Source organism: Heliangelus exortis, chromosome 3 (genome assembly GCF_036169615.1).
Source record: "Heliangelus exortis chromosome 3, bHelExo1.hap1, whole genome shotgun sequence".
Classification (NCBI taxonomy): Eukaryota; Metazoa; Chordata; class Aves; order Apodiformes; family Trochilidae; genus Heliangelus; species Heliangelus exortis.
In genome coordinates, this window is record NC_092424.1 from 67,379,756 (window position 1) to 67,394,979 (window position 15,224).

Below are 15,224 nucleotides of genomic sequence, written 5' to 3' on the forward strand. Positions count from 1 at the left end.
CTGGGAACACAATTAAGATGTGATTTCTCATTTATTGTAGTGGCTAGGAGCATATTTTAACTCAATTTGCCATTGTCTCCATGATTACTGTAGGTTTGTCAATGGGAAAAACTCCTTGCAGTGAAATATCTGGATGCTTGCCCTTAAATAAAACATTATTGTTTATGCCTTCTAATCGAAGATATTGTTTACAGGGCAGATATCTGTCAAGTCTTCTTTCAGTTATTGACTACCTGATTTATTTCCTTGTGCAGCTGCTTTTAGGTGTGCTGAAACCTCTCTTGTCTGAAACCTCTCTTGACTGTTTATAAGCTTCTCAGAAAAGCCTGGCTTTGGTAAAAGAATGCAGCACAGTCATATCTAAATAGCTAAGTATGGAGTTGAGTCCAAGCTACTGGTCACCTGCACCAAATAGCTGTGTCTGTCTTATTACTGTTTGTTTTCTCCTCTGTAACAGAGCATGTGGACACTCAGGGAATAGTGTATTATTGAACATGGTTATGAAGACCTCATCAGCCTAATGGAACAATTAACTTAACCATTCTGCTGTCCTTGATCTGCAGAATTTTGTTTTAAGATTAGGGTGATAAGGTGAAGATTAACCCCTCTGGGTCAGTGGGGCTGATGAGACATGATTTATTAATCCTCAAAGAAAACCCTAATTGGACACTGGAGTACTTTTTCCTTCATTGTTAAACACTGCTGGTTCCCTGGATAATTAGGGTAGGTGGTGAGTATGATATAGACTTACTGTAATTAAATGCACCAAAACCAAGGTAATGATTTTTTCCCCTGAGAACCCCATGTGTTATTTTCTCCAAATAAACTGGTGCCAATATTTGTAAACAACTGAAAAATATCCCCTACATGTGGACATTGGCTACCCAAACATAACTTATAGGTGAGATTTGGAGAGCAGCATTTGTAAGAATCCTTTGATTTAGAGGAACTGTCTCAAATCCTGGCCTTCAGAGCACAGAGAATTCACTCTGTGAGCAGGTTAATGAGCAGGTTGATTTATTCTTATTTTTTTTACCAACCATTACTCACTCTTTCATCAGGTTCTTTCCATTAGGAAGCACTGATTTATTAGAAGAAGCGCTCCTCTGAGGAATTTGGTAGGTTTTGAAACCAAATCTTGGAAATACTTTCTTTTTCATAGAACTGTCTTTTTGCAGGCAGTGTAACAAATGGGTTCATTATAATGCAGCATGCAGCTAAAGATGGGAGGACTCAGTAGGCATACAATTCTAGCTGCTGTACCCCAGGCTCAAGAAACGGAGCTGTGTGACTTGAGGATTCATTAAGAAGCTTGGTGTAGCACAGCCCTGATGAAATAAGTTAGCATTCTCATTAGGGGGTTGGAGCAATCATTTGGAAAAAAACCTCCTTTGCTACATTTGTTTACTGTGTCACAGGAAGCATGTCCTCAGTCAAGAGGGATAATCATTGTCAGCATTTTACATAGTTACAAAGCAAACTAATAAGGCAGATTGTCGAATTATGTCAATCATGTCTAAACATCAACAAGCCAGTTGCTGTATGCAGATGGGGAATTTGTGAAAAGCCTAGATATTCAGCACGGTGTGAATAGTGCACATTGCAAGACCATGATTTAAGGCTACTGTCCTGGGGAATGTGACCTTCCACTGTGAGGCTCTGAAGCAAGATTTTTGTCTCTATTAAATCGTCTGGTGAGACTCTTGACATTTAGGGCACTGACCGAGGAGAACTTGTATCATTAAGCATTATGTCCTGCTTCTGTTACCCCATCACTTTACCCACCACATTATCACACTGGTATTTTACTTGTCTTCTTGTTGCTTTTGCTGGAGTCCTCAGGATTTATTGCAACTTCACATGCTGACTGACTTCCCAAGGCCTTAGCCAGAGAAGATATGAGAACCCAGTGTCGGAAAAATTTCTGCTAAAGACAGAGGAAAATTCTATATATTCCTACCCAGCCCTGGTGTGGAATGGAGTAAAATGTTAGCCCAGCAATCCTGATGTCAGCTTTTGAGTGACAAGTTCTTTTGGCATGTGTCATCTTAGCACTAGACACTGCCCCAGGGGGGAAGGGACCTGTTTGTGGCTGGTAGTTGCTGAGCGCTTCTGTGATTTCACCCCTGACCATGTTGATACATAAGGGACAAAAGAATGAAGAGTTTAAAAAATGCTATAAAGCTTTCAGAATGCTTAAACAGGCTGAAGTGAAGATTGCACAGGATAGGAAGATAAAAAATAAGACATTAATCTGTGGAAAGAACAAAAGATCTATTAAATTAATCAATAGGTCTTTTACTGTGGCAAATATAATTTAGTTAAAGAAAACATAGACAGTGCAAAAAGAATATAATGAGTTTTTCACTTCTCCTAAAAGCAAGGATTGAGATGAGCAGTTATTGACTGGCTGGCATGTACTTCAGAGAGGAAAAACATGCTCTGGAGGGTGGATCTCTCAACCACACTGAAGTTACAGCACCGTACTGTCCCACAGAACCATGGCCTTTGACTCACAGCAGAAAGATGGCACTTCATCAGGAACACCAGAACATAAGACACACTACAGCCAGTTTCTGTCTTTCCTCATATTTAGAAGGAAATAGCAAGACCATAATGAAATCATGGGAGAAAAAAAATGTGTATTGTAAATGGGTACAACTGTCCAGTGTTCCAGGTTAGGGGAAGACCTCTCTGTAATTGTATGTATTACTCTAAGTCACTTTCTATTAGGTAAGGCCCAAAGAGTTTGATGTTCGTTCTGCTCAAGACATAAACTGGATTGTTCAATCTCAATGAAATGTAGACTTGCTTTTTTTACTGAGAAGAACATAGTGTGTTTTTATCCAGAATTTTTATATGCCCATATTGAAACATCATCATTTTAGTGGTCAAAGCTTCAAGATGAATGTCTGGTTTAATGCTGATTTTTGTTCACAAGGATTCACTCACAGAGCTACAATTTCCTGCATCACTGTTGCATATCCTATTTTATAGGTTTCCACTGATGTGTGATCATTATTACTTGGTTTTCTTTCATTCATTCATGCATAATATGGAGTGCTTGGTTCATATAGAGTTTTTTTCTTTACTAGTCCCTCTTTGAAACACAGTCATGTGCTCCCCAGAGCCCAGGCGCCTGGAGACTCTAACTTTTGCAATAGATCAAGAGAGTAAGAGCTCTCTACAGGAGAGAGGAAGATTAGGGGAGACTTTATGGCTCTCTGCAACCACCTGAAAGGAGGTTGTAGTGAGGAAAGTGTTGGTTTCTTCTCCCAAGTAAATAACAATAGAACGAGAGGAAATGGCCTGAAGCTGCACCAAGGGAGGTTTAGGTTAGATATTAGGAAGAATTTCTTTACTGAAAGAGTAGTCAGGCACTGGAACAGGCTTTCCAGGGAGATATTAAAAAAAAAAAGTAAATGTGGCACTTCAGGACTTGCTCTGGTGGGCATGGTGGTTTTTTCTAGGTTGACAGTGGGACTTGATGATCTCAGAGGTCTTTTCCAACCATAATTATTTTGTGGTTCTGTGAGTAAAAGCCTTAGTTTCAGAATTATTAGTCACTCTATTACAACTTCCCAAGCATTTAAGTGTCATAATCTGAAACAAGGTGCAGTGTGAACTGTCCCTCCTTCTAATTCTTAACCTTCGTGGCCAAATGTAGGTGCCAGCTATTCAGCAACTGTTCCCTGAAATGTGGGCAAGAGGAAAGTGAGAAGCACTAAATTAAACTATTAGTATAACACACAGAAGGGATGGGAGTGAGCAAACTTAACAACTGTATCATGCCCCATCTGACTAGAGCACTGATGTTATTAATTTAAAGCTGAACCAGCCATCTGGGCTCTTTAGCATCCATATACATTATGTTCAAGTCTGATCCTCAGAAAGAGGGAACTAGGGAAAACTTAATCTGCCATTCGGAAGAAAAGAGATGATATTTCCTTTTCTCAGTGTGAAGCAGCCTTTGCTGAGCAGGAATTAAGGAGGCCCATGGGGTACGTATGTGCTAGCAGGCACAGAGGTTCATTTTAACTTTATCTGGCCCTTTGGGAGAGAGTAAACACATAGAGCATCTTTCTTTCCACACAGCTTCATTATAACTTCCAAAGGAGCACGAGCTTGACAAATCTCACCATACAATTCTAATTAAAATAGATCTTCCTTTAAAAAAATCAATTCCATTAACAAAAAAAATCCCACAGTTCTGGTCCAATCTCAGTCTCACTAGAAAGACAAGTATCAGTATATCAGTAAGCTGATGGATCTTGTGAAAAAAAAACCATAAAGAAGCTGACCAATTGATTTTAAAATACAGTCAATTAGAAATCACTCTTGACTTTTTTGAGTGGGAATTAATTTGATTTGAAATGGCATCATGTCCTTGTCTACTGTTAATTAGCTATAGTAATAGTATTGTTCTCCTACTGGAATTTCAAACAGATCTGCCTTCCTATAAGGCAGATGGTTGGTTCAGTTCAAAGCACTCACTCACAGCAGAGGTCTCAGCTCCATTACTTCTGTTGGCTGGCAAGGAAAGGCTTTGGTGGAAAAAGTGGGAACCCTTAACACAGGAAGAAGTTGCCTGTGGAAAGAGTTTATCTTTCCCAAGCTGCAGCCTGGGAGCAGCTACTCCAGGCAGGAGAGGCTGTGGCATTCCCACAGCATTGCAGCCATCAAGGCTTGGGTTCTGGGGCACTGCAGGGACATGTATGGCAAAGCAGTAAGGTAGTGTCCAGAGCCTGCTCTGGAATTCTGGGTATTAAACTGGTGTCAAACAATTTGATCCACATTTTTATCTAAAGCATTAGGCCAGGCCTTCCTTGACCAAAAGCAAACTCAGTTATATTATCTTCTGTTTGTTCAAGGGATAAGCCTAGCAGCTGTTCTTGTTGTGTAATGTTCATATCTTTACAGAGGCTGCAATAACAAGGGAAGCTCCAGGCATGGGGACTGGCCCCTTCAGTAACCTTGGAATGAGCAGGATTCACAGGCCTGTGCAGATCAGTCTCTCACTGACAGGAGACAATTGGATGGATTCCTTTTTTTTTTTTACCTTTACACTGCAGACTAAATAGTAGCCTGCAGAAGTGCTTGCCATTGGTATTCAGCCAAAAGACTTAATTTCAAAGCAAGTATTTGTTATTTTCACAGATGGAAAGAAGCTGTTAGTATTTTAAGAGATAAAAAGAGATTATTTTTTTGCTTTTTTTTTTTCCTGGTCTATCAAAGGGTACTGTGTTCAAAGGTCTATGGTTGGTTTATCCAACATAGAGCTGTGAGGATATAAGACAAGGGGTGTGAATGTACGTGGAGTCTTGGTTTGGTTTTAATCAGCTCTTTTCTTCACACAGCAGTGTGAATAAAGCCTGAAGCTGAGCACTGTGAAAACTGATGTGGAATGGCACCTTTAGTTGTAAGCTAAGCAGAACGATGCTTAGTGCCAGTTATTATATAGTAGTAGACTAAGGATCCCCTCAGGGATCCACAACCTGCTTTTATATAAATAACACAGGAAGCCCCAAGGGATCTCAAGGTGGGCAGGTCCAGGAAAATGCCTTTCAGTGGGTCTTACTAAGCTGGACTTGGCAGCAAGGGGAAGCAGCCACATGGCTTGACCCCAGTGACCTGGGGAGGTGGGTGGATTGGGCAGGATCCCAACTGCTTCTCCCTGGGAGAGACTTCCTACCAATGGGCAACTATGGAGATGCAGAGAGGAGAGGGAAGCAGTGGCTTCACAGCAGGGAAACCTATTTGTCTAGGATACGTGTACTTGCCTAAAAACTTTGCTCCTAGAGTCCCAGCAGAACCATGGGAATGGTTCCTCTGGCATGGGCTAGTTTGAGAAGCATACTGTTGCTGAGGATATTTTGGTTATAGAATAATAATCTTAGGTAAGACTGTATTATTATTTTGTTATTCTAGGCTGTGATCTTGCATTTTCAGGAAATGGAGCCTGTTGCAGAGATGCAGGAGGCAAATCACTCACCCCAGTGGCTGTCAGCACAAGGGAAGGAGCGTGGTGCTGCCATCCATCCATCCTCTATCCTGACAGGGGCCTCAGGTGGGGACGTGCCACTGTTCTGCAGCACAGGCTGCTCCATCAACATCTCTCACAGCCAGCTGTTGAGCACAGTTACCAGCTCATAAACATGGATTTTTAAGCACATATCACTGGGTCTTCTTATATAAGGGGAATCACATCTGGATGGAAATAACCACAAGCCCTTTATGACCAGAGGTTCTCCTTCTCCCTCCTCTTTTGCAAGAGGGCTTCAGCTGAGAGTCCTGGGAAGGGGCAGGAAACCAATGTGCCACGTGGGCACAAGAGGAAATTATTTTGTACCAGTTTAATTGAGTCTGCTCTTATATCAAACAATGAGGATAAAGTTTTCCAACACTGTAAGCTATTGTTCTGGCTCCAGTTCATCAGCACACCGGTCTAGGTGTAATACTACCTTTATATATTCTTCAGTGGAAATCTTCTGCCTGGTAGCCAGCACCAGCAGAGTAAGGTGAGGGATGGCAGGAAGGGATGTAAGCATGCTATAGGAGTAAAGCAGGAAGATATCAATCATAATAAACATTTACTTAAGAATATATTGCATGTTTTGTCATGGGAGCAGAACATATTGCATGTTTTCTCATATTAAGAGACTGGTGTCTCTCCTTTATCTAAGGTGAAGGAATTGAGAAACTGTTTCATTCAGATACTGCAACGGGGACGCTGAGATGAACTGCCTCAAAAATTAACATCAAGGAGACAGACTTAAAGAATACAAAAGAAGATCCTTCTCTGAACTTAACCACCATAGCATGTAATTCACTGAGCTTTAATGGTGAACTTATGATCTGGAAAAATTTATCTCCTATCCCATCTTCCCATAAAAAAAAAAAAAAAAAAAAAAAAAAAAAAGAGAGAGAGAGAAAAAGAAACTACAAAAATTTCTTACATAAACTTTAGTCACATCCTCTGGTGTTGTGGCAGGATGAAAAATGTAATTAGGGTCAAGGTCAAAACGAAATTCTATTCACATCTCAGTCCTTCACACATCATTCTGCAAAACAAGAGACCCAAACAGAGGAAGAATTAACTGATTTCTCTTAAGTTTAGCAATTGCAAATGCAAAATTAATATAGTTCTGCAAACATGGTGCCAGAGGACAACGTGAGCTAATGAAATAATGGTAGCTCTGATAAATAATTTATGCTCTATGTCAAAAGTTGAATGAGATGAAGAAATGGAGAACTCATTTGAAAATTTGGAAATTGCTCAAAGCTCTTCCTCCAGTGAGTCCCAAGAGAATGAGCGTGGAGCACTAATAAACTCTGTACTTGTCTATAATTCATAAACTTCCTCTAACTTTTTTGATTTTCAGTGCTTGCAGTTTATAGTTAACAAAGGACCAGAGTGGAAAAATCCTGGTAGTAGTCAAAAGGATAACATAAACCAGTTTATTCCTCCACTTCATCTATTAATAAAGGGCATCTGTTTTCATCCCAAACTGCACATATATCTGCCATTAAGCTTAGCACATTGAAAACAGAAAAAACCCACCTTCTGCTCACATATTTGTACCTACTGTATATTTTTTATTTTTATGACTGCTATTACAATGCAGAATTATAACACAACAAAAACCATTTCAGGATGATTTTTATTAACAGTAATCTGTTGCAGCTCTTGATTAATGTTCAGACAGGATTTGTTATGGATTCATCCAATGACAGCAGAGTGAACTCAGAGGATGCTATCTGAAGGCAGATGGGTGTTTCTGAACACATTACATAGCATGAAACAACCTTCCTTACACATCGAGAAAAAGATATTACTAAATTAAACAATTTTTGAAACATTCAGAAAAGATTTGTCTTGGAATTATTTTCAGAGTCACTGTAACAAGTCTGTGAAGTCATATTCTGAAAAGACGTGGTGGGCAAGAGGATTATTTTTAACTGTTCGCCCATCAGCAATTTGTTGCCTGAGTTCAGGCACAGCTCAAATTCAGTTGCACAGCCAGACTTTTCTCATCTAGTGTGGATGGGAATAGCTTGATAATTTTCCTTCTAAGGAAGCAGCATGAAATATTTTAAGCTGTTGCAAATTTTTTTTTCCTGGAAGGTGACTTGGACTTTTAGGGTTTTTTTATTTTTTAGTCTATCTAGAAACAGGGGACAGTGTCCTGTGGCTTTCTGAAGGAAACCTTCTGCTGCCTCCCCTGAGTTCACACGCAGAGCGCAGCACATCACACTTCTCAGATTGGTGACAAGTTTCCAGCTGCTGCCACGTGTCAGCACCAGCGGCGTCTGGCTTGAGGGATCACAGTGGAAGCTGAAAGAACATGAGAGGAGGAATCTCCAACCAGCTTCCCATGGTCATCAAAGACAAAAAGAAAGCACACAGCATTTACAGGGCACCTATTGTCAGCAAGCTACAGAACCAGCTGCCTTTTGGTGGTGCCCCATGCTGTGACACAGGCTGCCATGAAGCTGACAGAAGGGATTCATTCCCTCAGTTCCTCCCTGGCTGCCCTACCTGCCTCTGAGAGCCTGTTGAGTGTTATTGAATATTGTTTACTTCATTAATTTCCTCCTGCATCAATTGGTGAATAAATTATTCATAAGTAAATTTATAAATTATTCTACCAGTTCTATTGATGATTGAATAATATTGACCAAATAAATTATTCACTCTACTTCCCCCCACCAAATGATAAATAAATTATTTGTGAATATTATTTTTTTCATTATTAGATCAACTCTCCCATCTATTGAGATGTTTAAGATGTCGCTCCCTCTGGTAGTTCCACAATTTGTAAGCAGGACTCTTCAGGATCTTTATTTTTATAGACACACAGAACTAGTTTAGTTTATTAGATGTTTATATGGCAGTTGCTTTAAATATGAGGGCCTTTTGAACATCACTTGACATGTGGAGGTGTTTTTGCATATTTCAAAATCAATTGACTGAAACATTGAGGTATTCTGGGGTTAATTCTCACTCAAAAAATATATTTTGGATTGTGAAGATAACCTTATGGTTTTCTGTATTTGTACAAAATAGTCAGTGTTGAGGCTGCAGCCAGCCCATGATCCCAAAAGGTACTGGGATGTATGTTCTGTAAACGAACATCAGGAGCAAAGCCAAACCAGACAGAAACCATGACTAATGGCCACAACATACGTGAACTGCATAGGCCAGAGGTCATTTCAAGTTCCTGGATAGATTACATGAGCTTTATATATAGCCAGATTCGTTGCTTTTCCCTCTTCTTTCACCACCAACCATATAGCAGCCAACTGATAACACATTCTGGTGGCATAATTTCTGGCTTGTTTTGCCATGAAGTCAAAACCTGTCTATACCCAAAAAATGGACAGTCCATGCAGTGACTGCCATTATGATCAGGAAAAAAACAAACCAAAACAAAACAACCCACCACAATTAAATTAATAAATACATATATCTCTAGGAAAGTGATACTAAGTCATAAGCACCCACAGAGAAAGAATTAGATTCTCTCTATTATATGGAGATCAAGTTAGGTTAAGTCCACAGAGTCAGTCAAACTGCATTAGCGTGAAATCAGTGTAAGGACTGTGAATAATACATTGAAAAGGATTCTCTAAAAAAGTTGCCATAAAAGAGAAAAACAGAAGGTATTTCATGATAGCAGAGGAGCAGCCCTTCTGTTATTTTTCATCTGTGGATCAGAATCACATACCTCTCTGCTGAAATATTTCTTGTCTCAAATACCCACCAGTAAAGCATGTGCAAAGAGGTTTTGGTTGACTTTTTCTGGTTTTATTTTTTTAATTTAAAACCATGAATCAGGCGTATTTGCCAGGTGGGGTGTACATAAGAGGGCGAATACAGCCCCCAAGACAGCAGATACTTCTGCACCTTATGCTGCCCCATGGGAGGAAGACAAAGGGACCGTGGAAGGGAAGCAGGACTGCTTAGCAAGCAGAGGGCTCATTTATGGGGAATTTACAGGCACCATGCAGCTCTGTAGCACCTACCTGGCTGCTGCAGACATGAGCTGTCCTTGTCCCTCTCTTTTTGATCCATATGGGGGCTAAGGCTGTCACTAAGGCCTGTATAGCAGCATAATATAGGCCTTTAAAACACATGCACAGCAGAAAATCACAACTTTTTCATTTTCTGAGAAAACTGAGTAGGACTCCCTCTCTCATGGAGCCATGGTAGTAAGTCCATGGTTGAAACTGGCATGGATCTTTTCACTTAGATTTCCACACTGAAATAGGCAGCACTACCTAGGGAAGTGTCAGGGTCAGGACTTACAGGGGACACACTTAGGCTTGGCAATCTGAAAAATAACTCAGTGTTATTTGGGGTCCAGATTTTAAACTCCCTTTCTGCCTGTTCCCCCAGGAATACCCAGACACAGAAAGATACAAAAAAGATATGATAAAGACAGTGGAAGGACAATATAGATATGTCTTGGCAGATGTGGTGTGATCAGACAGTTGGTCTGGAAGAATTCTCTTTACAATGCTGTTCAGAATGGACAGGAAAGTTAAAGTGATCAAGGACAGAGAAAAGACCACTGCAGAAGCTAAATAAAAAGGTGAAATGGACCCATTGGAAGATTTTAGATATATAGGAATGTAAGTGACTGTATCTTTGGGACGTTTATGCAGATAGGAACTATGAATTTTAGCCTGTATATGAAATTTTGGAGAGTAGTTTGAGCTGAATATGTGTCAGATTAAGAGTCTGAGAGTTGCTACTGATCTAGAACAAATGAAGGTGCTCTGTATTAGGCAGTGTGATGTCTATACATAAGTAATGGATCAGTCCAGAATATGAGTCTGGACAAGAGAAAAGAGATGAGGAAGTGATCTACATGAAGACATGCAGATAGGCAAGAGAGCTGCCTGATACACAGGGCAGTCAGTCAAAGCTGAGGCTTCATAGATGCAGACCATGGAGTCACAGGAGCTGAAGGAGTAAAGGATCACAAGAAGACATCATCATATTTAGTTGTCTTGCAGTATTTTGTAGTATCACCTCACTGCACTCAGTCATTTGCATCAAATGTAGGAGAAAGGATTTTTTTCAGTGCTGCTTTCTCCAGTTCAGCAGCCAGAACAAGGCACAGATGTGCAGCACAAAAAGCATGGGGGCTGGCAGCAGTGGCAGTGTGTCTGGCCACAAAAAAATGTTCAGGTTCACCCAAATTATTTTTTATAACATGACCGCATATGCACAGAATGTTGGAGGTATTTGCTATCTTATACATTGTTTGTTTTTTTTCTCACTGAGGAGTAAAAGCCATGAGCAAAAACCTGCTTAGGTGTTTCTTACTGTAAATGCAGCGTACCAGTAAAATTTATTTGCAGCTTGGTTAGAATTTTGCTGTTAGTCTTCCCATCAATGTTTTTGACTCTTTGAAATGTTTTACACTTGAGTCAGCTTCTTTTCTAAAAGAAACTCACAGAAAACAGATCTGTGAGGAGCTTCAGGAGGCCATCTAGATTTTGCTACCAAAATAGCTAAGCAGGGAATTAAAATAATTTTCTTCCAGTTTAATTAATTAAAGAAGCTTCAAACAGTCTTGCATAGGTCTTATTTCACATATGAAATTGTTTGGACATAGGAAGCTTTTCCCAGGGAAAAACAAAGTAGAAACAATCTGCAAGGATGACATGGAAAAGAACATTTCAAAATTTCAAGGATGTGAAAAGATTTAATTTTATTTCATGCTGAATTGTATTCAGCAATACTTTCCTGTCTTCATATCTTACTCAGTGAAGTGAAACTGTTCATGACAAAGATTGAACCCTAGAAGAAGGACAGAAAACGAAAGCCCTGGATATCTACCTGTTTAACTTTCTCTCTGGGGACTCATAATCTTGTTAAAGTCTTTCCCAGAGCTGAAAATCAAACTGCTTATTCCTAATGTGGGAGTACTATTGGTTTCCCTTTATGATTTCTTTTTTGACTCTTGCAGTCTTCCTCCTCTCTCTTCCATTTCACTATGTTTTGCTCCTCACTCTCCTTTTTCCTTTTTGATTGCTATTTTTAGTTGCAGTTGTTGTAATGCCAGCTGGAAGAAATGAGGCTGGTATTCTCTTCTAAAGACTGTGAAATTAGTATCTGTTATAAACAGAACTGCTGTTCCACAGGTTTTCCTAGTGTCATCAGCTCACCCGTTCCTGAGAAATGGAGCAGACAAGGTGATCATTTCAGAAGAAAAGGAGGGAAGCTGCTGAGGAAACACTATTAATTCGAAGAAAAGGTCCAACCTTATCAGATTAATCTCATGCTCTATGAAGACCAGCACAGGGTAATATACTCAGGATGCTGGCAAAGAGACAGGCATCTGTATTTTGGACTAATTAAGTTCTATTAAGATCTATGCACTTGGAAGTGTTCCTGGAGCACTGCAGCTACGTGTGGATCGCGGCAACGTAGTCATCATTCAGCAGAACGCGGCCGCCTGCCTCGCCTACTCAGATGCAATAAGGCAATTTTCCTAAGCAGATGTGTCTGAGACCTCAAGGGCATCAAGGCGTCTGAGATTCCTAACTACTCTGACAATCTGGCAGCAGATCTGTTTGGCACAGGGCACTGTGAAGGCAATAGAGAGCTTTAAAGTTGTTTCTCTCTTCCCATCACCATCTTGTTCGATGTCTTTCAGGAAGATGCAAAAAAAAGAGAAGGGGTCAGGCTGAGACAGGAATGTGATAAAGAGTTGGTTGTGGCCTTCTGTACTGTTGTCACTTGTCACAGCAGCTACCTACAGATAGTAAAACTATGTATAAATGAGTCTTGAGGGTGTCTGAAAAATATTCTGTGGGCAGAAGGCTAAATAGCCATTACCACTCTCTATAAGCTTGAGAGAACTCAGATATCTGGGCTCAGTACAATCCAGGCTAGTCATGATAAGCTTGGGATTATGAATCACAAATGCTCTTTCCACAGTGATAATGGGCCTATTTTTTGTGAAATGGGCTGGAGTTTTCTTATCTAGTATCCACATACAGATGATGATTTGGCGGATGGTCGCCAAGAGTAAATCAGCCTTTCAGGAGAAAGGGTCTTACCAGTTGTTTACACAAAGAAGTGGATTCAAGAGCAGCTTAAAGGCAGTCCTAAAGGTCAAAACTCTACAGACACACCACCAAACCAGACACACACACAAAAAAAGGTATTTTCAAATTATTGTCACAGCTGAGGCATAAGAGTATATTAAATTTTTATTTTGGAGTTTATCTGCATCATTTACTGTTTTCTGTCAGCTTTGCAGACCTTTTCCTCTCCACTATTTCAGTCAATATGAGTCACAAGCAGAAAAGAACATCTTTAGTACACGGAGACAGTTACTTGAATCTGTGATTGTGTTCCATGTTGTGGATGTATTTCCTTCTTTTCTTCCTTTACAACCTGAATTGAGCAAGTGTGCATTAATCATATTTCATCCCATCTCACTCTTATGCTAGAGAGAAAAAAATTGAACCACTGTATCTGCTCATCAAAATTAAATTTCTTTTTGTTATTGAAAATATGAACCTTCAAGGGAAAAAAAAATAATAATATGAATTCTGTTTCTGCATGCTCAGCATTTTGCCATCCCCTCAGATAAACAGTGTTTTCAAAGCTTTCAGTTCCCATTATCCATTGCATTTTACTGTGTCAAAAAGGGGAAGAATTTTGTCCATTCTTACACTATTAAATGCTATTAGGAATGAGATGTCCTCTCTGTAATGAAAAATTGTGTTCTTCTTTATCATGATTATTCTGGGTCCTTAATACAGTCCACATGGTGCACTAGTACTGTTGCAATTAAGCCACTGCAGTGAAGATTAGTGGGGAAAAATACAGTGGATCCATATCTTTTCCTTGCCCTTAGCTTAGAACTTCATCACTGGTGAGATAGCACAGAGGGAAGGAGAGGACCTGGAGGAGGCAAGAGGAGCAGGAACATGACCAGATATTCCAGCCAGACCATGAAGAACATCAGCTGATGATCTAATGAACAAAATTTGAGGGATGAATTCCTTCCTTTCCCAAATGGCATGTGATTTCTTACCCCAGAAAAATCCTTGATTTGTGTTTGACAAATCAAAAGTGCTTGATTTGTATGAATTTTACTTGCAGAGAGAAATGCAAGAATCTGTAGTTAACACTGAAGAAATATAATGCAAAATCATGAGAAATTGAAGTGTGCCAAGTGATTAATTAAGTTGTTTTATCACTTTATTTAAATCCCACAAAAACTCAAAGATCTTTTTGCTGTGCACTAAGACAAATATTTGTTGGTCAACAGATGACCCCTGCTGGTGTGCAAAATAAAAATTAAAAAAAAAAAAAATCTACGCTAACTGATAAATTACACAAAAAAATAACTTCCTCTTTTTTTTTTCCAAGTCTCCCTTGTGCATATTTGGCTGTGGTTTATATTTCACTTTGATTAATTACCTCACTCCATAAAGACAAAAATCTCTTACAGTCTGTTTACCAAAGAATTATATGTTGCCTTCCTTTTTACACTTCTCTCCATAATCAAACACATGCTATTCATTTATCAATAGCAGCCTCTCATCTCTGTTCCACATGTCCAAAAATTTTCCTCTGATCATTTTCAAACAGCTTTCTAGTGATCTTCTTGTCTCTTTGTCTGTTTGTTTGGAATATGTGATTATAGCAGCAGTTTCTGTTTTATGTGCTTCTGCATAATTTGTGGTGTTATCAAATCCAGTTTTTAACAGTAATAATATAATTTGCATGCTTTTTTCTATTTTCTATTTGTCTTTGAGCTAATTTTTAATGAGTTAACCAAAAATTCACATTATTTGGTCAGCACATATCTTCCTTTATCCATGATAGCTTCATCTTGTCAGGGACTATCCAGCTGTTTTTCAATTGTCATTGTCACCACAGTTCTACATAGCTGGGTTATCTTCTCTTGCAATTCATCCAGTAATCCCAGTCTTCTCACCAGGAAGGGTGGAAACATGGAAAATGGGGCTGGGCTACTTTATAATACTAAATGTAGGTTCTTCATTTAATTTTACCATGTCAATCTAACAGGTTAGTTCAATTGTGCATCTGAAATCACAACGTATGTTACATTTTTTTCTCTACATGATGTTGCCCACAATTTTACTTCTAGAAATTATGCATTTCACATTGTGAACAGTTTGTGTTGTTCTTTGGGCACTGTCACTCTTGGATATCCAAGAAGGGAATT

The 15,224-nt window shown here is 39.4% G+C and overlaps 1 protein-coding gene across 7 annotated transcripts in view; it reads left to right on the forward strand.

Annotated features, from left to right (window-relative positions):
• The window catches only part of HS3ST5 (heparan sulfate-glucosamine 3-sulfotransferase 5), a 197,224-nt gene that overhangs the window by 168,530 nt on the left and 13,470 nt on the right, over positions 1-15,224 (forward strand). The window contains exon 2 of one of the 7 annotated variants that reach the window (XM_071741121.1): positions 12,157-12,317. The exons of 5 other annotated variants lie outside the window; for them this stretch is intronic. The gene's annotated coding sequence lies outside the window, so the exon portion shown is untranslated. The remainder of the gene's footprint in view (positions 1-12,156; positions 12,318-15,224) is intronic. One more of the 7 variants, XM_071741122.1, reaches the window with a different exon arrangement.